The sequence below is a fragment of the Rattus norvegicus genome, chromosome 2 (genome assembly GCF_021556685.1).
Source record: "Rattus norvegicus strain SHRSP/BbbUtx chromosome 2, alternate assembly SHRSP_T2T, whole genome shotgun sequence".
NCBI lineage: Eukaryota > Metazoa > Chordata > Mammalia > Rodentia > Muridae > Rattus > Rattus norvegicus.
The window spans coordinates 51,778,024-51,801,039 of NC_141535.1; the positions used below are offsets into that span (position 1 = coordinate 51,778,024).

The 23,016-nt window shown below is 36.7% G+C and overlaps 1 pseudogene; it reads left to right on the top strand.

The window, feature by feature from the left end:
- Window positions 1-1,303: 1,303 nt before the first annotated feature.
- Window positions 1,304-23,016, top strand: part of Hnrnpa1-ps25 (heterogeneous nuclear ribonucleoprotein A1, pseudogene 25) — an 82,746-nt pseudogene continuing 61,033 nt past the window's right edge.

Below are 23,016 nucleotides of genomic sequence, written 5' to 3' on the forward strand. Positions count from 1 at the left end.
TCTACATGCTGCCCTATGGCCTCCATAAGATGAGTGTGCCTTCCTCAACACTCACAGGTACATGCACACATAACAAAATCTAAGCACCAAACTAAGTTCCTTTTGATTGAATCAAGAAAATCAAACTTTACTGTTTTCTTTTTCAGAATACAAAATAACTCTAAAATTATGTAATTTTATTCCTTTTTTCAAAAAATTGGAAAGATGTCATTTTTCCACTTTTTCTTGTCATCTAGCTGTTCTGGGGTGGACCTGGCCATGCATCATTCCCATGCAAGAGAACAGTAAAGCAACCCAGGAAAAAACTTATTTAATTACAGATTTTCTTCTTTTGTTATTTTCTTTCTTGATGTGTTGTAATGAGCTTCATACTAATTATTGGTTTCACATATATAAATGGAAAATACATTATCATGAGGTACTCTTTTTTTACCAAAGATTTAGGTTGCACGTTTAGGAGAATTTGAAGGATACAGAATAACTAGCAATTAAGGATTCAGTGTCTTCTAAAATTATACATTTAACTTGGGGTCAACTGGCCTGCTGTGTACAGATCCACGGAAATTTTATGAACGTTTAAGCACATTTGTTTACATGCTTTTTTTAAATATAGAAACTACATAAATTGTTTTTAGACTTTTAAAGGGTAATGGATCCCAAATGTTCAGCAATAGCACAGTAATACACACTAGGACACCCAGAGTATCACTGCAAACAAGACTTCTAGTTCTAGTTATTTGCACAAGAAATGTGAGCCCAGGAAATTAACCAAACACCACAGTACTATTCAATGGGGATGATGTAATTGTAGTGGAGACAATGATGTCACTGTATTTAACAAGCCACATACCACTAATTATCTGTGACTTATTTTTCAATCAAATCTAGAAATAAATCATTTGGAACCTTGCTTTGCTCTTACATTGGTAGATTTAATTTTGTTCAGTAACTCTAAAGTCCTAGGCAGCATCTACTTTAAAAAAGATGTAGTGACGTCCTTTCTATGACTTTTGTTTATTATATCTTCCCCCACATACTGTGTAGTACATCTTGTCAGTAAAGGATACAAGAAGGAAATCATTTTAGTTTCAGAAAAACGTTGTTTAGAACAAATTTTTAAAATTTTAACAGCATCTTGGAACATTTTTTGTGAATATGAACAAATAGGGGACTGTAATTTTTATTTTGGAAATAAGATTATGTGTGATTTAGTGGTGAATTATAGAAGGTTCTCTGTAGATAATGAGAAAAAGGAAAGTGAGCAGAATAGGAGGTGCTTGCTACTGTAGCGCAGCGGGTTAATATGGTAGTGTGGAATGTACCCTGTAGCTACTGGAGGCATGATCTTACGATCGCTGCAAAGCACGAGGGTAAGTCTCTTTCACTGTTACAAACACCTACCACGTCACCATCATATTGTCCAAAGAAAAAACTTAACTTTTGAGAACAAAATTCAAACTAATAAAGAAAGAACTGCCACATTTATTCTTAAAACATAAGTGTTGACTTTACAATTAAGTGTGAGTAAGAGACATGCATGATGTGTGTGCATTTGGTTACATACGAAAGCAAGGAGAATATAAAGATCATTATTGCTGTCAAGTGTATAAGGTTAACCACAGGCATAGAATTATAAAATACTAATATATTGTATGGATGAGTGAAATGAAACATGGTTATGAATAAAATCCAGGTTAAACTCTAGGCTGTAACTATAATGTGTCTCTCTGTTCCAGTGACAAAGAGAATGAGAAAATTTTTGAAACAAATAGTACCTGATTTGCATCTTAAGAAATAAATACCTATGCTTATATATATTATATATATATGACTCTATATACACTTATAGGGGATTGTAAAATTATGAAAAACATGCCTTCTTATTAACAAAGAAATAAAAATACATAAACAATTATTATTCATTTATATGTACCGTGCCTATATATTTAAATTATTGTATATACTGTAGAAAACATGCATGTGTACACAGATATGTAGTGACTATATAAGGAGTGAATTCATTATTAAAAATAAGTCTAGATTTCTTATATTGGTTTGTGATAATATATTTTTGGTCAACTGACTAAAATCTCATTTACATTATATATTTCAGTCATCTAAATTCTCACATACATGAGACAAATATAGCTATTGAGTAGCTATATTATCCAACTACAAAAATGAAAAGAAAGAATAGTAAATACAAATGTATAGAGCTATCGAAAAGATTAAACATTGTACATAAATTACTTAGGATGGATTTTGGTATCTATCAAGTACCTGTTTTCATTATGAAATACATAGTTTCTTCTTTAATTACAACACTGAATTAAGAAAACCATATGTCATATGCACAGTCTTCAGATGCCTCTGAAACTGATTACTTTAAGTTATATTTGAAAAGAAAGAAAGAAACTAAGAGATATAAGATAACAAAGAAATATACAAAACATAATTGAGACCAAATGACTGAGCAACACTCACTGATTTCCAATATTAAGAAACCATTCCCTTTCCCATCAAGCCTGGAGTTTAAATAGGTAGAGAATCCTGCTTCTTTGTGTAATGGGAATAAACTCCATTACACACTGAAGTCAAAGCTCTTCGTCCTGTTCCTTCTTCCTGCAACTTGCTATCTGAATCAAAGTTCCAGGATTCACCTTCGGTCATGAAGAAGAACCAAGCAGGGAAGTGAATGAATTACCATTGATGCTGATTAGTAATACCAGTGATTCACTCTTTTGCATATTATAACATAAAACATATTACAGGTATACCATAAAACCCAACCCGTTAAAATTAAAGAATGGTCTAATCATACCTCACAGGAGCTGCTTAATAAATATCTGTATTGTGTGTGCCCATATATATATGACACACACACATATATACATATATATATACATATATATGTTGGCAAAATATTCATAAACACAAAAAAAATCTTCAAAATTGCACTAACCATGTTAATATTAAGTCATGGATAGGGGAAGAGCTTATGGAGTTCCCTGCTGAACTAGGAACTACTGATAGATTGTAAGAGAGGGAAGGTTAATATTTTTATTTGCAAACCCACTGGTGAGCATAGTAGATGAGAGAGAAGGATGGTTTTCACTTCTTATCACAGAAAGGATGGATACAAACCCATGGTCACCAATGTGGCCCTGCTTAAATTCAGTAGACCAAATAGCAAGATAAACATGAATTTTGTAGGAAAATGATTGGTAGGAAGGAGAGTAGTTCATAAGAGCAGGAAAGAGATGAAAGAAAATAGGGAAGAGAATAATCAGAATGTATTACATACATGTATGAAACAGAAAATGAGAGAACTTAACTAAAAGAAAAAATCATAGCTTTGCTACAAACATGAGTAAAAGAAATGCCATATGTTCTGTAAATTCAGGTATTTTAACCTATGCCCTCTCTTTGCCCATTCCTGAGTCCTTGTTGTTCTCTGTGATTCACCTCCATCTATGCTGCATTGTCTGCCCATGAGGTTTCCTTTTGCTCTTATTCTGCTAAGACAATGTGCCTGCCTTAGACATCCACAGTTAGTTGTGCATTCTTAGGTCATCCCTCTCATCTGTCTCCTTGGGAAGCAGAGATGAGCTGAGCTGTCCTTTGAGGCCAGAGGACTCATAATTCAGAATGAATTATCAGGGGCCTTCACTTTGTACTTTGATATTAATGGTGGAGGAGCTGTGGCACGGTAATTCATTCTGAAAGTGGATGTAAGAATTCTGGCACGTTGCATTTTCATATTTGTCCATGTTGACTAAACTCAAGATATATAGAATGAAAAAACAATGAAGTTCTAGTGCTGCAGAGCAACACACCTCTAAAATCATCTGTCTAAGACCAAACAGGGTTCTGACAAATGGGGGCACACCTAAGAAAATCATTAAACTCTGCCTTGATTCATTTCTGTCTTATCAAATCTATTTCTCATTCTTGTCTATACCATTTTTTTAATCATAAAATGCTATACAGCAGCATTTGTATCCTTTAGCATCTAGTTTATTATGTCTAGTGCAAAGCACTGACAGACCATTAGTGGAGGAAATGAAAGGGTAAGTTGAGGCATTTCTCTACCTATCTCATTTGCACTGATCTTCTGGAAGCCATTGAGCCTTCTGTGTTGCTCTTACTGATGTTACATGTGTCTTCCACCATGTTCCTCCCAACCAGGGAAGCCATACCTTGGGCTTCAATACATTGCCCCATTCCTTTGTTCCCCTACTCCTAAGGTGACAGCAGTTCTTTAATGGTTGTGAGTGTCTATGCCATTTCCCTACCATCTCTTTAGGTTTTCAGCTTTTTAAATCACAAATGAGGAGTTAAGGGAAGACTACACATAAAGTAAACATTTTTACTAGTTAATGTTATATTGTTTTGCCAAAAGCCAGCATTTAAGAGTACATACAGTAATACATTATTTTTATCTCTTGATCCCACTGAATTTACTCAGGGAAGTTAAGATAAATGAAACTTCTGTTATAAGTAGACTTAGACTTGATTATGTATTTTCCAGATAGAGAGAAATGGATCTGGAGAAAGATAAAATCTATTGAAGGCAGGAGTTGAGAATATAAATCCTATTTGATGAAAAAAGAATGCATTATAATGAATCAAAATTTTGGTTCAGAAATTTAATGCCAAATTAGACATCAGTGAACAAGTAGATGTATAGGCTTAGATTTTCCTATAGCTACTTTAATAAGTTTTTTTAAAGCTTTAACCTTCCTTCTAGCTCACCGCCAACTAGAGGTAGTAGAAAGGAAAGGTTAATAGGGCAAAGGAGGACGTGGACCTGTTTAGAAATAGTTCCAAGTTGGGTGATCCAATCTTCATTGTCAGGATATCAGCAGCTCTGTTTACATGAACCAGCAGTAGTTCAATCTACTTGCAAACACTGTTCAAAATCCAGAAGAAACCACAAGGCTCTGCCAACCAGCCTGAGTCTGGAGAAGCAGCAGCATCTGGAATGTGACAAAAAGTTCTTTGGTGTATTTCTCTCTAGAAAGTCATGACAAATGATGATTGTCAGAGAAGGCAAGGGGAACCAATGCCATAGTATCATCAGTGAAGACCAGTGTCAGCAAAGTCCAATGAAGACCAGCAAAGAGTGGCAAGGTGAACCAGTGTTATATAGCACCATCCACCATCCAGTTCTATTTATACCCCTTCCAAACATGATATTCTCTATCAACAGTCCATTCCAACAAAACATCACATGCCTTTTATCCAGGCAGAATCCAGGAAAACACCATGTGTTTGTTCTCAGCAAAATATTCTCCCACACATCTGCTTCAGCAAAACATCCTCTCCTAAGACAGTTTACAGAAATAATCACTTGACACAATTGAGTCTCCAGAGAAACCAGAGATTTCTCCTTCAGTGCCAGTTCGCTATGCTTACTATAATAAAATCCAAACATAGCAGATCAATAGCAGAACTAAACTTTCTTAAAATTATAAAAATTATAAATATAAGATCAAATATTAGCAGTCTTATTTTCTCTACATGCTGTAAGAGATAGCCTGTGTTATGCTTTTCTCCAGCACTGTTATGGTTTACAGGTAATATTATATGTTTCATGGCTCAGCGATGTATCTCACCATCTTTACCATCATACTTGATGAGTACTCTCATTGTGTGTATCTGTGTTACCACCACATTGTCTTTTAAAATTAAAAGAACAAATCATATATTGGTTTTGAACTTACTTTAATATAATTTTAAATTGAATTCTCATTCAGAGGCACCATCTTTAAATAAGATGACATTCTGATATTGTAGGATCAGGACTTTAACTTCTAAGTTTGAAGTTGACAAAATTCAATTTGAAACGAGCAGAATTAAGAGTAATTTCAAGTAATTAATAATAGTAAACTGAGGATAAAACCATACTTAAACAATATGTTAAGAGATATGAGCAACTAAAGGTAGAATTAATGTTTAAAAAGGAAATTATTGAGTTTGATATAAGACAGTCTTCAAGAACACTTGGCAGTGAAGGGACATTAACAGAAAGAGGAAAATTGGAGAAAAAAAGTCACTGGACTCAGAAATAATGAACAAGGGCATATAAAGTATTTGCACTTTGCTTTGATGAATTTGAAGAATATACAAAACATGTAGCTGGCCATATCTATTAGACCATGAAAATTTTGTTTCTAGAGGTTTAAATTTAGATGAAGATTTAGATCTTCATCTAAAGATTTTTCTAAATCTTGGATTATGACTTTAAAAAAGATTTGGATTATTTTTTTAAATTGAAATTTCCATGTTAATATTCAGCTAAGTCTCTTGACATTTAAACATGTTTGATATCTGTTAGTCTTAGTTATCTTTAGAACTGCTATATTAGTCAATGTTGACATGATAGTATATCATTAGGGGCTGGATATCTGACTCAGGGTACCTAGTTCTGTTCCTGGTACTCATGTAAGGCAGATCACAGTTTCCTGTAACTGGTTCCAGAAGGTTTCATACCATCTCTTGGCTTCTGGAGAAATTTAAAGTACATGAGAAATACATACTGGTCTGCTTGCATACTCAAAACTAAAAATAAATCTTTGGCCTGGTCAAATGGCTTACTAGATAGGAGTGCTTGCTGCTCTTGCAACAAATCTGAATTCAATTTGTAGTGCTAACATCTGGCAGCTTACAACTACCTGTAACTTCAGCTCTAACTATAGAGAATCTTATATCCTATTGCATCCTGTTTAGGTACCTATACATACCTACACACACACACACACACACACACACACACACACACACACACACACACGCACGCACATAAATAAATAAATAAAATAGCAACAACAAAACAAGGAAATATTTAGCAACTTCAAAATTACTTGGACATGAGGTATATCCTCTTACATGATAGGATTAATGCAGAATAAGAACAAAAGACTTAATAAAAGATATTATAAATAAAATGTATTCCTTTCCATCATTTATAAATTACTGTAATGAGGGCTTAGATAAAGAGAATGTCTTGCCACGTTTCTCAGTGTATTTACTAACTTGATCTTGACACATAATTTATAGCTATCTTATTACTAATCCCATAATAGGAGCTGGGAGCTGAAGTCATGGTTGTTAGAGTATATTTATGTACCATGTTTGAGAGCTTGTGTCTGATCTCTGACACCTGGAGAAAAATTAAAAACATATTGATGATCAAGTAAGCAGTGAAACAAATTTTGAAGACTTACTAGTTTTGCTGAAAAATATTCCTTGTTTTTCTTTTCCAAGGAGATCCCCTAGTCTGCATTTCTTTTTTTCTATCCAGACACTATGAGGAAATAAAAAAAACCTAACATTTACTTTAAGAATTGTACACTATTAAGAGCACTGGTATTCACACTTCATGAGCCACCCACCAAACATTTTTAGTCATAATTTCACCCTGAGGAAAAAGTGAAGAAAGGTGTTTAGACTGTAAACTACAATTGATATTAGAACTTAAAAATCTGTGAAAAATTCTTAACCCTCTTGTATCATTTATCAGATAAATGGAGATACTTAGATCATTATAAATAGAATCCAAATGTCATGTAACTTAAATTTATTGTACATACAGATGCACAGTTAGAATGTATATACATTAAGTTGAGCATTTATGCATTAAAAGATAATGATGTTTGAGTGAGTTTTGTGGAATTTAGCAATATGTTCCTCCTTCTCAACATTTCATGACCTTTTTTCAATTTTATAACATTAAATTTATAAGCATAGAATTACTTATGATTCTCGTTGTTATAACAAACCACTATAAATAAAAGCAACATTGGGAGGAAAGGCTTTATTTAAGCTTACAACAATCTGTGACATTCAGTCACTGAGGAAAGTCCCAACAGGAATTCAGGCAGGAACCCACGGTCAGGATCTGAAACAGAGACTATGGAGGGATGCAGATTACTGGCTTGCTCCTCATATCTTTCTCTGTTGGTTTTCCTTTTTGTTTTATCTTTATTAACTTGAGTATTTCTTTCTTATTTACATTTCTACTGTTATTCGATTGCTATTCCCCTTCCCGGGTTCCAGGCCAACATCCCCCTAACCCCTCCCCCTCCCCTTGTATATGGGCTTCCCCTCCCCATCCTCCCTCCATTACCACCCTCCCCCCAACAATCACATTCACTGGGGGTTCAGTCTTGGCAGGACCAAAGGCTTCCCACTGGTGCTCTTACTAGGCTATTCATCGCTACCTATGAGGTTGGAGTTCAGGGTCAGTCCATGTATAGTCTTTGGGTAGTGGCTTAGTCTGTAGAAGCTCTGTCTGAACCCCATTTTTAATAGGGTCATTTGTCTCCCTGCGGTCTAACTTCTTGAGTTCTTTGTATATTTTGGATATAAGCCCTCTATCTGTTGTAGGATTGGTAAAGATCTTTTCCCAATCTGTTGGTTGCCGTTTAGTCCTAACCACAGTGTCCTTTGCCTTACAGAAGCTTTGCAGTTTTATGAGATCCCATTTGTCAATTCTTGATCTTAGAGCGTAAGCCATTGGTGTTTTTTCAGGAAATTTTCTCCAGTGCCCATGTGTTCGAGTTGCTTCCCCACTTTTTCTTCTATTAGTTTGAGTGTATCTGGTTTGATGTGAAGGTCCTTGATCCACTTGGACTTAAGCTTTGTACAGGGTGATAAGCATGGATTGATCTGCATTCTTCTACATGTTGACCTCCAGTTGAACCAGCACCATTTGCTGAAAATGCTATCTTTTTTCCATTGGATTATTTTGGCTCCTTTTTCTTATGTGCATCAAAATAACCTACCCAGGAGTAGTACCATCAATAGTAGAGTCTGCCATGATCCAAGAATATACCCCATGGGCTGTCCTATGGCTAATTTTATAAAAGCATTTTCTCAGTTGATGTTTCTTTCTCTGTGATGACTTTAGGTTGTGTCAAATTGGCAAAAATGTCAAACCACTTTAAAGTATATTTTTATTTTGTTCAGTATTTACACATAATCTACATTAGGCCATCTAAGACATTTTTAATGAGCAAACATGGAGACTTAAAGGGAGTATATTTTAACTGAGCCACCACTGTGTTTAATTGATGAATAAATTGCTCATGAGGATGATGAATAGTGTGTTACAAACAAACAAAGAAACAGACAAACAAAAAGACAGAGTAAATTTAGCGCCAGAATTAGAGAACACCCTATGTTATGCTTACATTTCATTTGTAAGGAAACAAAACTCAGAGACTTAATTAACAAGAGGTTTATGAACTCATAATAAAGTAACTTAAGTAGAATGGATGCCAGAAATAATAGATCCTAAGTCTGAGAGTAGAATTCACACTGACTGGATCACTTACCATGTTTATTACAGTGACAATACACTTGGTAGGAACAACCTAAGGAAGGAAGGTATGTTGGTTTGAATGAGAATGGCCTCTTTAGTCTCCTATATTTGAACACTCAGTCCCCAGTTAGTGGAACTGTTTGGAAAGGATTAAGAGATGTAGCCCTGTTGGAGGAAGTTTTCACTAAGGGCAAGAATTAAGGTCTCAAAATCCCCTGTGCCTCCTAGTTAGCTCTCACATACACTGGAGGGTCAAAATGTAACTTTTAGCTACTGTCCCAGCAGTGGGCTTGCCTTCCTGTTCCCATAATCCTGACCATGATGATCAAGGATTCTAAGTCTGAAATTTTAAGCTATAAAGAAACTCTTTCTAGAAGGTGATTTAGTCATGATTCCCAATCATAGGAATGAAAAAGTAATCAAGATTGACATGATTGTAGTAGAACATTTAACAGATGTCATACTAGAGCCAATGGTCTACTGATTCTGAATCCAGGATGATCCACATCATCATGGCGATGGGAACATGAAGAAGAAAGGAGGGGGGCGGTTAATGTCATGGAGGACAAGAAAGACTGACAGCAAAGAGAGAGGCTCAGGTCAAGATATGAAACCTCAGAATCCATGATTGGTTACCTACTTCCCCCAGCCAGGCCGCCCTAAAAAATAACACCATCACATGAGGAACAAATATTGAATGCAAGAGTCTGTGGATATTTTATATATCTACTAAAAATATATTTGGTATTACAATAATATTCCCAAATGAAGACGTTTTCAATGTTCCTCATACAGTTAGAATAACATCAGATTACAGTTTCCTTTTCTATTTATCCACAACATAGATAAGCACAACATCAATGAAACCTTTAAAAGATTATTTTTTCAATCTGTTTTTTTATTGGATATTTTCTTTATTTACCTTTCAAATGCTATTCTCTTCACTGCCCCGGCTTCTGTACGAGTGCTCTCCCACCCACCCACATATTCTCTCCTGCATCCATGCCCTGGTATTCCCCTAGACTGGGGTACTGTGCCTTCACAAGACCAAAGACCTCTTCACCCATTGATGCCCTACAAGGCCATTCTCTGCTATATATGTAGCTATGGCCATGGGTCACTTCATGTGTACTCTTTGGTTGGTGGTTTAATCCCTGGGAGCTCTGGTGGTTCTCCTTGGTTGATGTTGTTGTTCTTCCTATGGGGTTGAAACTGCTTCAGCTCCTTCAATCCTTTATCTAGCACCTCTAGTGGGGACCCCGTGCTCAGTCCAATAGATGACTGCAAGCATCCTCCTCTGTATTTGTCAGGCTCTGGCAGAGCCTCTCAGGAGATAGCTATATTAGGCTCCTGTCAGCATGTACTTATTAGCATCCCCAGTAGGGTCTGGGTTTGTGTGATGCATCCCCAGGTACAATAGTCTCTGATGTCATTTCCTTCAGTCTATGCTACACACTTTGTCTCCAAATCTCTGATATGATTATTTTGTTCGGTCTTCTAATAAGGACTGAAGCATGCACCCTTTGGTTTTCCTTCTGTGGTTGGTAAATTGTATCTTGAGTATTCTGACGTTTTGGGCTAATATCTACTTATCAGTGAGGGCATGTCATGTGTGTTCTTTTGTGATTGGGTTATCTCACTCAGGAGGATATTTTCTAATTCCATTCAGTTAGCTAAAAGTTTTATGAAGTCATTGTTTTTAAAAACTGAGTACTACTCCATTATGTAAAGGTAGCACATTTTCTGTATCCATTCTTCTGTTGAAGGACATCTGGGTTCTTTCCAGCTTCTGGCTATTATAAATATGACTGCTATGAACATAGTGGAGCATGTGCTCTTATATGTTGAAGAATCTTTTGGGATATGCCCATATTTGGGTATATGGATATAGCTGGGTCCTCAGTTATAACTATGTCTGATCTTCTGAGGAATCTCCAAACTGATTTCCAGAGTACAATTGCAAGTACCAGCTTGCAATTCCACCAACAATGGAGGAGTGTTCCTCTTTCTTCACATACTTGCCAGCATCTGCTGTCATACATGTTTTTGATTTTAGCCATTCTGACTGGTATGAGGTAAAATCTCAGAGTTGTTTTGATTTGCATTTACCTGATGACTAAGGATGTTGAGCATTTCTTTAGATGCTTCGTGGCCATTCAATACTCCTCAGTTGGGAATTCTGTTTATCTCTGTACCCCATTTTCAATAGGATTATTTGGTTCTCTGTAATCTAACTTGTTGAGTTCTTTGTATATATTAGATATTATCCCTCTATTGAATATAGGATTGATAAATATCTTTTCCCAATCTGTAGGTTGCCATTTTGTCCTATTGACAGTGTCCCTTGCCTTACAGAAGCTTTGCAATTTCATGAACTTCCATTTATTTATTGTTGATCTTAGAGTATAAACCATTTCTGTTTTGTTCAGGAAATTTTCCCCTGTGATCATATGTTTGAGGATCTTCTCTTCTATTAGTTTCAATGTATCCCCTTTTATTTGGAAGTCCTTGATCCAAATGGACTTGAGCTTTGTACAAGGAGATAATAATGGGGCAATTTGCATTCTTCTACATGCTGACCACCAATTGAAACAGCACCATTTGTTGAAAATGCTGTTGTTTTCCCACTGAATGGTTTTAGCTCCTTTGTCAAAGATCAAGTGACCATAGGTGTGTAGGTTCATTTTTGGGTCTTCAATTCTATTCCAATGATCTACCTGCTAGTTTCTGTATCAATACCACATAGTTTTAAATTACTATTACTCTGTAATAAAGCTTGAAGTCAAGGATGGTGAATCCCCAGAAGTTCTTTTATTGTTGAGGATTGTTTTCACTAGCCTGGGTTTTTTGTTATTTGAAATAAAATTTCAAATTCCTCTGTCTGACTCTATGAAGAATTGAGTTGAAATTTTGATGGGGATTGCATTGAACCTATAGATTATTTTCACCAAAATGGCCATTTTTGCTATATTAATCCTGCCAATCTATGAGCATGGGAGACCTTTCCATATTCTGAGATCTTCAATTTCTTTCTTCAGAGACTTGAAGTTCTTGTGACACAAATCTTTCACTTGCTTGTCTAGAGTCACACCAAGGTATTTGTGGCTATTGTGAAGGCTATCATTTCCCTAATTTCTTTCTCAGCCTGTTTACCCTTACAGTAGAGGAAGGCTACTGATTTGTTTGAGTTAATTTTGTACCCAGCCACTTTGTTGAAGTTGCTTATCAGGTTTAGAAGTAATCTGGTGGAATTTTGGGATCATTAAATTATATTATCATATTGTTGCAAATAGTGATCTCTCCTTCCAATTTGTATCCATTTCATCCCTTTTTGTTGTCTGATTGCTCTGGCTAGGACTTTGAGTTCTATATTGAATAAGTAGAGAGAGAGTGGACAGCCTTGTCTAGTCCCTGATTTTAGTAGGATTGCTTCAAGTTTCTCTCCATTTAGTTTGATGTTGGCTATTGGTTTGTTGTACATTGCTTTTACTATGTTTAGATATGGGCCTTGAATTCCTGATTTTTCCAAGACTGTTTTCATGAAATGGTGTTGATTTTGTCAAATGTTTTTACAGCATCTAATGAGATGATCATGTTTTTTGCTTTGATTTTGTTTATATAGTGGATTACATTGATAGCATTCTGTATATTGAACCATCCCTACATCACTAGGATGAAGCCTACTTGACCATGGCGAATGATGGTTTTGAAGTGTTCTTGGATTCTGTTGTGAGAATTTTATTGAGTATTTTTGCATCTATCTTCATGAGGGGAATTGGTCTCAAGTTCTCTGTCTATGTAGGGTCTTTGAGTTGCTTAGCTATAAGATTAATTGTGGCTTCTAATAAAGAATTGGGTAGTATTCCTTCTGTTTCTATTTAGTGAAATATTTTGAAGAGTATTGGTATTAGATCTTCATTGAAGGTCTGATAATATTTAGCACTAAACCCATCTGGTCCTTGGCTTTTTTTGATTGGGAAACTTTTAATGACTGCTTCTATTTCTTTACAGGTTATGGTACTGTTCAGATGGTTTATCTGATCCTGACTTTACCTTGCTACCTGGTATCTGTCTAGAAAATTGTCCATTTCATCCAGATTTTCCAATTTTTTGAGTATATGCTTTTATATAGGATCTGATAAATTTTTGAATTTCCTCAGTGTTTGTTGTTATGTCTCCTTTGCATTTCTGATTTTGTTAATTTGGATACACTCTCTGTGACCTCTGGTTAATCTGGCTAAGGGTTCATCTATCTTACTGATTTTGTCAAGGAACCAGCTCCTGGTTTTATTGATTCTTTGTATAGTTCTTTTTGTCTCTACTTGGTTGATTTCAGTTCTGAGTTTGATTATTTCCTGCCTTCTACTCCTCTTGTGTGTATTTGCTTCTTTTTGTTCTAGAGCTTTTAGGTGTGCTGTCAAGCTCTTAGTGTATGCTCTTTCCAGTTTCTTTTGGAGGCACTCAGTTTTGCTCTTAGCACTGCTTTCCTTGTATCCCATAAGTTCGGTATGTAGTGCCTTCATTTGTATTAAATTCAAAAGGTCTTTCATTTCTTTCTTTATTTCTTCCTTGACGAAGTTATCATTTAGCAGAGTATTGTTCAGGTTCCATGTTTATGTGGTCTTTCTGTTGTTTTTTTGTTATTGAAGACCACCCTTAGTCTGTGGTGATCTGATAGGATGTATCAGATTTTTGCAATCTTCTTGTATCTGTTGAGGCCTGCTTTGTGACCTATGGTCAATTTTTGAGAAGGTACCATGAGATGCTGAGAAGAAGGTATATTATTTTCTTTAGGATGAAATATTCTATAGATGTTTTTAAATCCATTTGTTACATAACATCTGTTAATTTCACTGTATCTCTCTTTAGTTTCTGTTTCCATGATCTGTCTATTGCTGAGATTGGGATGTTAAAGTCTCCCACTATTATTGTGTGAGATGCAATGCATGCTTGAATCAAGTTTCTTTTATGAATGTAGGTGCCTTACATCTAGAGCATAGATGTACACAACTGAGAGTTTATCTTGGTAGATTTTTCATTTGATGAGTATGAAGTATCCTTCCTTATCTTTTTTTATATCTGTTGGTTGAAATTTGATTTTGTTCAAAATTAGAATTGTTACTCCAGCTTGTTTTTTTGGGACCATTTACTTGGAATTATCTTTTCGTCCTTCTCCTCTGAGATAGTTTTTGTCTTTGTCACTGACATGCATTTCCTGTTTGCAGCAAAATGCTTGGTCCTGTTTAGGAATCCAGTCTGTGATTCTACGTTGTTTTATTGGGGAATTGAGTCTATTAATGTCGAGAGATGTTAAGAAAAAGTGATTGTTTCTTCCTGTCATTTTTGTTGTTAGGGGTAGAAATTATGTTTGTGTGGCTATCTTCTGGATTTGTTGGAAAAATATTACTTTCTTGCTTTTTCTAGGGTGTAGGTTCCTCCTTTGTGGAAAGATATTTTGTAAACGTAGTTTTATAATGGAGTATTTTCACTTTTCTATCTATGCTAATTGAGAGTTTGTTGGGTATAGTTGTCTGGGCTGGCATTTGTGTTCCCTTAGGGACTCTATGATATCTGCCCAGGATCAGAAGATGGGTCTGCTCCCTGAAAAGGAGCTAGAGTGATGAGGGAAAAGTGCTTAGTGTATGACTATGTCCTACCAATAAACTTCAAATTACATTTTCATTCTCCTTCGAGATAACTGTCCTGAAGCCTGCGGAAAGAAGAACAACAATGAGGAAGAAGTGTGTTGGTGTCAGGGGATGAGAGAACAAGAATCACAACCTCACTAAATCAGCCATAGTTCTACTCATAAATTAGTTAAAATTACAGGCTGACTCTCTATCCTAGGAAGTCATATGAGCCTGAAAAATGCTTCTATTATTCTGTGCTCTGAGATAAAACACAAACGAAACCAAACCAAGCAAACAAACCAGAAACCAGTCATACAAATGCAAAGAGAACAGCAGCAGCAAATGAGACCCAGAACAATCTCTACCTAAAATGCCTATAAAAACATAAAAATGCCATACTATTTGATGCACGGAGTAATATTGTTTAAAATGAAAGTCTTGAGCCTTGATGTTTGCTCTTTAAAATGTGAAAATTGGAAACTTAGCTCATTTGAAGTCCATTGTTTTTTCAGATCTGCTCCTTTTAGTGTTTCAAATTCTTTCTGACACTAGCAGAATAGTGGAACTGTTGTGGCTGAAAGGGAACAACCAACGCTTCATCAGGGTTAAGCAAGACAACCAGTGGTTACTGAGCATGTTTTCTGTCCATACACACACAGTTGCATTTGATGTCTTCTACACAGTGTGTAGAAAAGGGAAGCAGTCTGGGTTCAAAAGAAAGCATACAAATTATACCTACCAACTGGACACCTCGGTTTTCTCTAGGTGTCCCTCTCTTTAGTCAGTGACTGAAATGATATATATATATATATGTATATGTATATATGTATATATATGTATATATATGTATATATATATAATATATATATATATATGATGTGTGAACATACATGCTGAATGTAACATTTTGAAAGTTAATTAAAGCTACCAGTTTAAGCTGATTCTACTTCTGCAGAATAAGGAAACTTATAGTCATCTATGAACTTCTTAGTATTGATACTATAAGGATTCTTCTACTGATTATTGTGAAGACCAGTTTTCATGTTTCTATAAGAATTTTAGTTATAATTAAAGTACATGCTATAAATAACTCAGTAATTCAGTAAATGTAGCCTGGGAACATTTATATTCCACTTTTTTATGACTCCTGGGATTATTACCAAAACAGTATAGTTTTTAATTATTCATTATCACCTCAATGTATATGCTTATGACAGATTCATATTCTTTAATCTTATCTACAGAGTACTATTCCATATGAATGCACTGCTTTTATGTAACATTTATTATCTTCACCTATCATACATAAAGGTTATATTAATATTATATTACATTAAACAGTAATTTTTCTTCTTACAAAAGAAAAATTTTGTAAGAAGTTTGACTTTTGTATAGGTTTCACACACACACACATACTCACATTCATGCATGCATACATACTTGTGCACACACACAAATCAAATAAAAATTTTATACCCAGCTGTGTCAAGGTAAACCGAAATTTAGTTAAAGTAAGACTTACTGCAGGCTAAAATTATGTGGTTTCAGTTTAACTGAATCATCATTCCACACCCACACCTTTCCTGAAATAGAGAAGTGAACTTAGGGACAAGATCATTCATTTGAGTGTCTTTTTGTGTTCCTGTCTTCATTTTAAATTGAAAGTAGGCAATGCAGACAATGCAGTACACTAGGCCATGGAAGGGTATGGAGATGCAAGGTCCTTATGCTGAGATCTGTGTTATCAAACTAATAATATTGGTCTGGGTGCTAGTTGAGGGTGAGAGAACTTGAGAGGATAGATATAGGAAGAATTGCATCTTACTTTTGACTTGACAATCAGCAGTGGCTGAGTGGGAATTTGGTTTTCATGCTGCTAATCTTTCTCTAATAGATCTCCCAGATTGTTAGATCCAGAGAAAATCAGAAAATGACTCTCAGAATGTTGATAAACAGAGTTGATGTGAATGGCTGAAGTGGTCACAATAAAGAAGGAGTTATCTGACCAGAGTCCCTGGAAGTAAAGAGCTGCCACATTACTGTGGATATTTTAGTCAGTAAATATCTTCAGTCATCCTCCTCTTAGACTTTTCTTCTGCTTAGTCACCTTCTGCCTCTCTGAGAGCATCCCACTGTTCTATGAAGCCCACTTCAGATAACATAGGGAATCCTTTCCTGTACTGTGCATAGAATCGTTTCCTTAATCAATCTCCATTTATTACTTAAAAACCAAAAGCTAATATAAAGTGAATATCATTTTCTATTCTTCATGCAGTTTCTGATCAGTAAAAGGCTTTATCCACTATTATCCTGTTTCTTGATGACGTTTGTGTAGTTATTGTTGTCATTGTTGGTATTGTCAATCTGTCATCTGTAGGTGCTTCCTTAACCATTTCCTACCAGTAGTTCCATTCTGATTTAATGTACTTTAATTTATTCAGTTGAATTGTATCATACCAAGTTTTTTTAAATATTTTTCTTTACTATAATCTTGACATTCTGTCTGTTGTATGGATATCATATTTGTATATTCTCCCTTTGATTCAAAAAGTCTCTTGATCCTATTTACCACTAAGTAATTTGTATGGCATAAAAAATAAAAACCACAGTGTATCATATATTATTAGGGAATCTAAAAGCAAAGATAAGCAGACTCATCAGTGTGGACAAAAAACAGTATATTTTCACTGCATATGCCGGAGTCTAATTATTCCCCATTGATCTATGCAATAATGCAATTGAACAGCACAACATAAAGTTAAGTGCATCTAATTTCTAGGTGAAGAGAGGTCTACTGTTTCCCCTGTTATGTAACCTATTAGGCAAGATTTTTTTATTCATATTTATTGTATGAGATCATTGTACAGCACTAAAAAATAACTAGAAGGGAGAATTTTGAAGATGTGTGTGTGTATATATTGGCACAAAAGCTGGAACTACCCAAGATGCAATCCACAGACCACAGGAAGCTCAAGAAGAAGGATGACCAAAATGCGGATGCCCCAACTCCTTCTTAAAAGGGGAAAAATATCCATAGGAGGGGATATGGAAGCAAAGCTTAGAGCAGCAACTCAAGGAATGGCCATTCAGAGCCTGACACACATGTGGCCCATATGTATACAGCCACCAAAACTAGGTAAGATTGATGAAGCTAGAAAATGCATGCTGAAAGGGACCAGAAGTAGATCTCTCCTGAGAGACACATCCAAAGCATGTCCAATACAGAGGTCAATGCTAGCAGTAAACCACTGAACTGAGAACAGGACCCCCTTGGGGGAAATTAGAGAAGTATTGAAAGAGTTGAAGGAGTTTGCAACCCTATAAGAACAACAATGCCAACCAACCAGAGCTTCCATGGACTAAACCCCTACTGAAAGACTATACATGGACTGACCCATGGTTCTAACTGCATATGTAGCAGAGGATAGCATTGTTGGGGCACCAGTGGAAGGGGAACCCTTGGTCCTGTCAAGGTTTGACACCCCGGGCACTGGAATATGGGAGGGAACAGTAAGAGGGATGGAGGGGGGAATACCCATATGGGGGAGGGAGAGAATATGGGGACTTATGGACAGGAAACAGGGAATGGGAATAATATTTGAAATGTAAGTAAAGAAATATATCTAATAAAAATAAAAATAAAGGCAGATCTTCCTGGTTGCTCCTGCCGCGGAGAGCTCGTAGGCAGCACCCCATGAGCAAACTTGAGCCTCGGGACCACAGGTAAGACCAACTTTTCTGCTGCAAGCGACATGCCTGGTGAACTCAGGACACACGGAGGCAAAAATTCCTCTAGGACCGGGCACTTCCGGTGGTTAGCAGGAGTCCCAAACACATGGATCCCAGCCCGCAGCAGCTCTCTGCTCCCAAACCCTGTGGGAGAGAGACCTCATCGCCTGGTCAGGTTGGCACTCCTGAGGCTGCAGAGCTGAAGAGACCACGAACACTGCCCACCCCTGCTCACATCCCTGGCCCAAGAGGAAACTGTATACGGCCTCTGGGTTCCAGTAGAGGAGGGCCCAGGAGCAGCAGGTCCGCTGCATCTGAGACACCGCCAGAACCTGAAGGGACCTACCAGATAAACAGTTCTCTGCACCCAAATCCCGTGGGAGGGAGAGCTAAACCTTCAGAGAGGCAGACATGCCTGGGAACCCAGAAGAGACTGCACTCTGCACACATCTCTGACACCAGAGGAAAACAACAAACACCACCTAGAACTCTGGTGCACAGAAGCTCCCGGAAAGGGCGGCACAGATCTTCCTGTTTGCTGCTGCCACGGAGAGCTCGTAGGCAGCACCCCACGAGCAAACTTGACCCTCGGAACCACAGGTAAGACCAACTTTTCTGCTGCAAGTGACCTGCCTGGTGAACTCAAGACACAGGCCCACAGGAACAGCTGAAGACCTGTAGATAGGAAAAACTACATGCCCGAAAGCAGAACACACTGTCCCCATAACTGGCTGAAAGAAAACAGGAAAACAGGTCTACAGCACTCCTGACACACAGGCTTGTAGGACAGTCTAGCCACTGTCAGAAATAGCAGAACAAAGTAACACTAGAGATAATCTGATGGTGAGAGGTAAGCGCAGGAACCCAAGCAATAGAAACCCAGACTACATGACATCATCGGAGCCCAATTCTCCCACCAAAGCAAACACAGAATATCCAAACACACCAGAAAAGCAAGACCTAGTTTCAAAATCATATTTGATCAGGATGCTGGAGGACTTCAAGAAAGACGTGAAGAACTCCCTTAGAGAAACACAGGAAAACATTAATAAACAAGTAGAAGTCTACAGAGAGGAATCGCAAAAATCCCTGAAAGAATTCCAGGAAAACATAAATAAACAAGTAGAAGCCCATAGAGAGGAGTCACAAAAATCGCTGAAAGAATTCCAGGAAAACACAATCAAACAGTTGAAGGAACTAAAAATGGAAATAGAAGGAGTCAAGAAAGAACACATGGAAACAACCCTGGATATAGAAAACCAAAAGAAGAGACAAGGAGCTGTAGAGACAAGCTTCACCAACAGAATACAAGACATGGAAGAAAGAATCTCAGGAGCAGAAGATTCCATAGAAATCATTGACTCAACTGTCAAAGATAATGTAAAGCAGAAAAAGCTACTGATCCAAAACATACGGGACATCCAGGACTCAATGAGAAGATCAAACTTAAGGATAATAGGTATAGAAGAGAGTGAAGACTCCCAGCTCAAAGGACCAGTAAATATCTTCAACAAAATCATAGAAGAAAACTTCCCTAACCTAAAAAAAGAGATACCCATAGGCATACAAGAAGCCTACAGAACTCCAAATAGATTGGACCAGAAAAGAAACACCTCCCGTCACATAATAGTCAAAACTCCAAACGCACAAAATACAGAAAGAATATTAAAAGCAGTAAGGGAAAAAGGTCAAGTAACATATAAAGGGAGACCTATCAGAATTACACCAGACGTTTCGCCAGAAACTATGAAAGCCAGAAGATCTTGGACAGATGTCACACAGACCCTAAGAGAACACAAATGCCAGCCCAGATTACTGTTTCCTGCAAAACTCTCAATTAACATAGATGGAGAAACGAAGATATTCCATGACAAAACCAAATTTACACAATATCTTTCTACAAATCCAGCACTGCAAAGAATAAAGGGTAAAGCCCAACATAAGGAGGCAAGCTAAACCCTAGAAGAAGCAAGAAACTAATCGTCTTGGCAACAAAACAAAGAGAAGAAAACCACACAAACTTAACCTCATATCCAAATACGAATATAACAGGAAGCAATAATCACTATTCCTTAATATCTCTCAACATCAGTGGCCTCAACTCCCCAATAGAGAGACATAGATTAACAAACTGGATACGCAACGAGGACCCTGCATTCTGCTGCCTACAGAAAACACACCTCAGAGACAAAGACAGACACTACCTCAGAGTGAAAGACTCGAAAACACTTTCTAAGCAAATGGTCGGAAGAAGCAAGCTGGAGTAGCCATTATAATATCAGATAAAATCAATTTTCAACTAAAAGTCATCAAAAAAGATAAGGAAGGACACTTCATATTCATCAAAGGAAAAATCCACCAGATGAACTCTCAATCCTAAATATCTATGCCCCAAATAAAAGGGCACCTACATACGTAAAAGAAACCTTACTAAAGCTCAAAACACACATTGCACCTCACACAATAATACTAGGAGATTTCAACACCCCACTCTCATCAATGGACAGATCATGGAAACAGAAATTAAACAGAGATGTAGACAGACTAAGAGAAGTCATGAGCCAAATGGACTTAACAGATATTTATAGAACATTCTATCCTAAAGCAAAAGGATGTACCTTCTTCACAGCTCCTCATGGTACTTTCTCCAAAATTGACCATATAATTGGTCAAAAAACGGGCCTCAACAAGTACAGAAAGATTGAAATAATCCCATGCGTGCTATCAGACCACCACGGCCTAAAACTGGTCTTCAATAACAATAAGGGAAGAATGCCCACATATACGTGGAAATTGAATAATGCTCTACTCAATGATAACCTGGTCAAGGAAGAAATACAGAAAGAAATTAAAGACTTTTACAATTTAATGAAAATGAAGGTACAACATACTCAAACTTATGGGACACAATGAAAGCTGTGCTAAGAGGAAAACTCATAGCGCTGAGTGCCTGCAGAAAGAAACAGGAAAGAGCATATGTCAGAAGCTTGAAAGCACACCTAAAATCTCTAGAACGAAAAGAAGCAAATACACCCAGGAGGAGTAGAAGGCAGGAAATAATCAAACTCAGAGCTGAAATCAACCAAGTAGAAACAAAAAGGACCATAGACAGAATCAACAGAACCAAAAGTTGGTTCTTTGAGAAAATCAACAAGATAGATAAACCCTTAGCCAGACTAACGAGAGGACACAGAGAGTGTGTCCAAATTAACAAAATCAGAAATGAAATGGGAGACATAACTACAGATTCAGAGGAAATTCAAAAAATCATGAGATATTACTATAAAAGCGTATATTAAACAAAACTTGAAAATCTGCAGGAAATGGACAATTTCCTAGACAGATATCAGGTACCAAAGTTAAATCAGGAACAGATAAATCAGTTAAACAACCCCATAACTCCTAAGGAAATAGAAGCAGTCATTAAAGGTCTCCCAACCAGAAAGAGCCCAGGTCCAGATGGGTTTAGTGCAGAATTCTATCAAACCTTCATAGAAGACCTCATACCAATGTTATCCAAACTATTCCACAAAGTTTAAACAGATGGAGCACTACCGAATTGTTTTTTGAAGCCACAATTACTCTTATACCTAAACCACACAAAGACGCAACAAAGAAAGAGAACTTCAGTCCAATTTCCCTTATGAATATCGACGCAAAAATACTCAATAAAATTCTGGCAAACCGAATTCAAGAGCACATCAAAACAATCATCCACCATGATCAAGTAGGCTTCATCCCAGGCATGCAGGGATGGATTAATATAAGGAAAACCATCAACGTGATCCATTATATAAACAAACTGAAAGATCACAACCACATGATTATTTCATTAGATGCTGAGAAAGCATTTGACAAAATTCAACACCCCTTCATGATAAAAGTCCTGGAAAGATTTGGAATTCAAGGCCCATACCTAAACATAGTACAAGCCATATACAGCAAACCAGTTGCTAACATTAAACTAAATAGAGAGATACTTGAAGCAATCCCACTAAAATCAGGGACTAGACAAGGCTGCCCACTCTCTCCCTACTTATTCAATATAGTTCTTAAAGTTCTAGCCAGAGCAATCAGACAACAAAAGGAGGTCAAGGGGATACAGATCTGAAAAGAAGAAGTCAAAATATCACTATTTGCAGATGATATGATAGTATATTTAAGTGATCCCAAAAGTTCCACCAGAGAACTACTAAAGCTGATAAACAACTTCAGCAAAGTGGCTGGGTATAAAATTAACTCAAATAAATCAGTAGCCTTCCTCTACACAAAAGAGAAACAAGCCGAGAAAGAAATTAGGGAAACAACACCCTTCATAATAGACCCAAA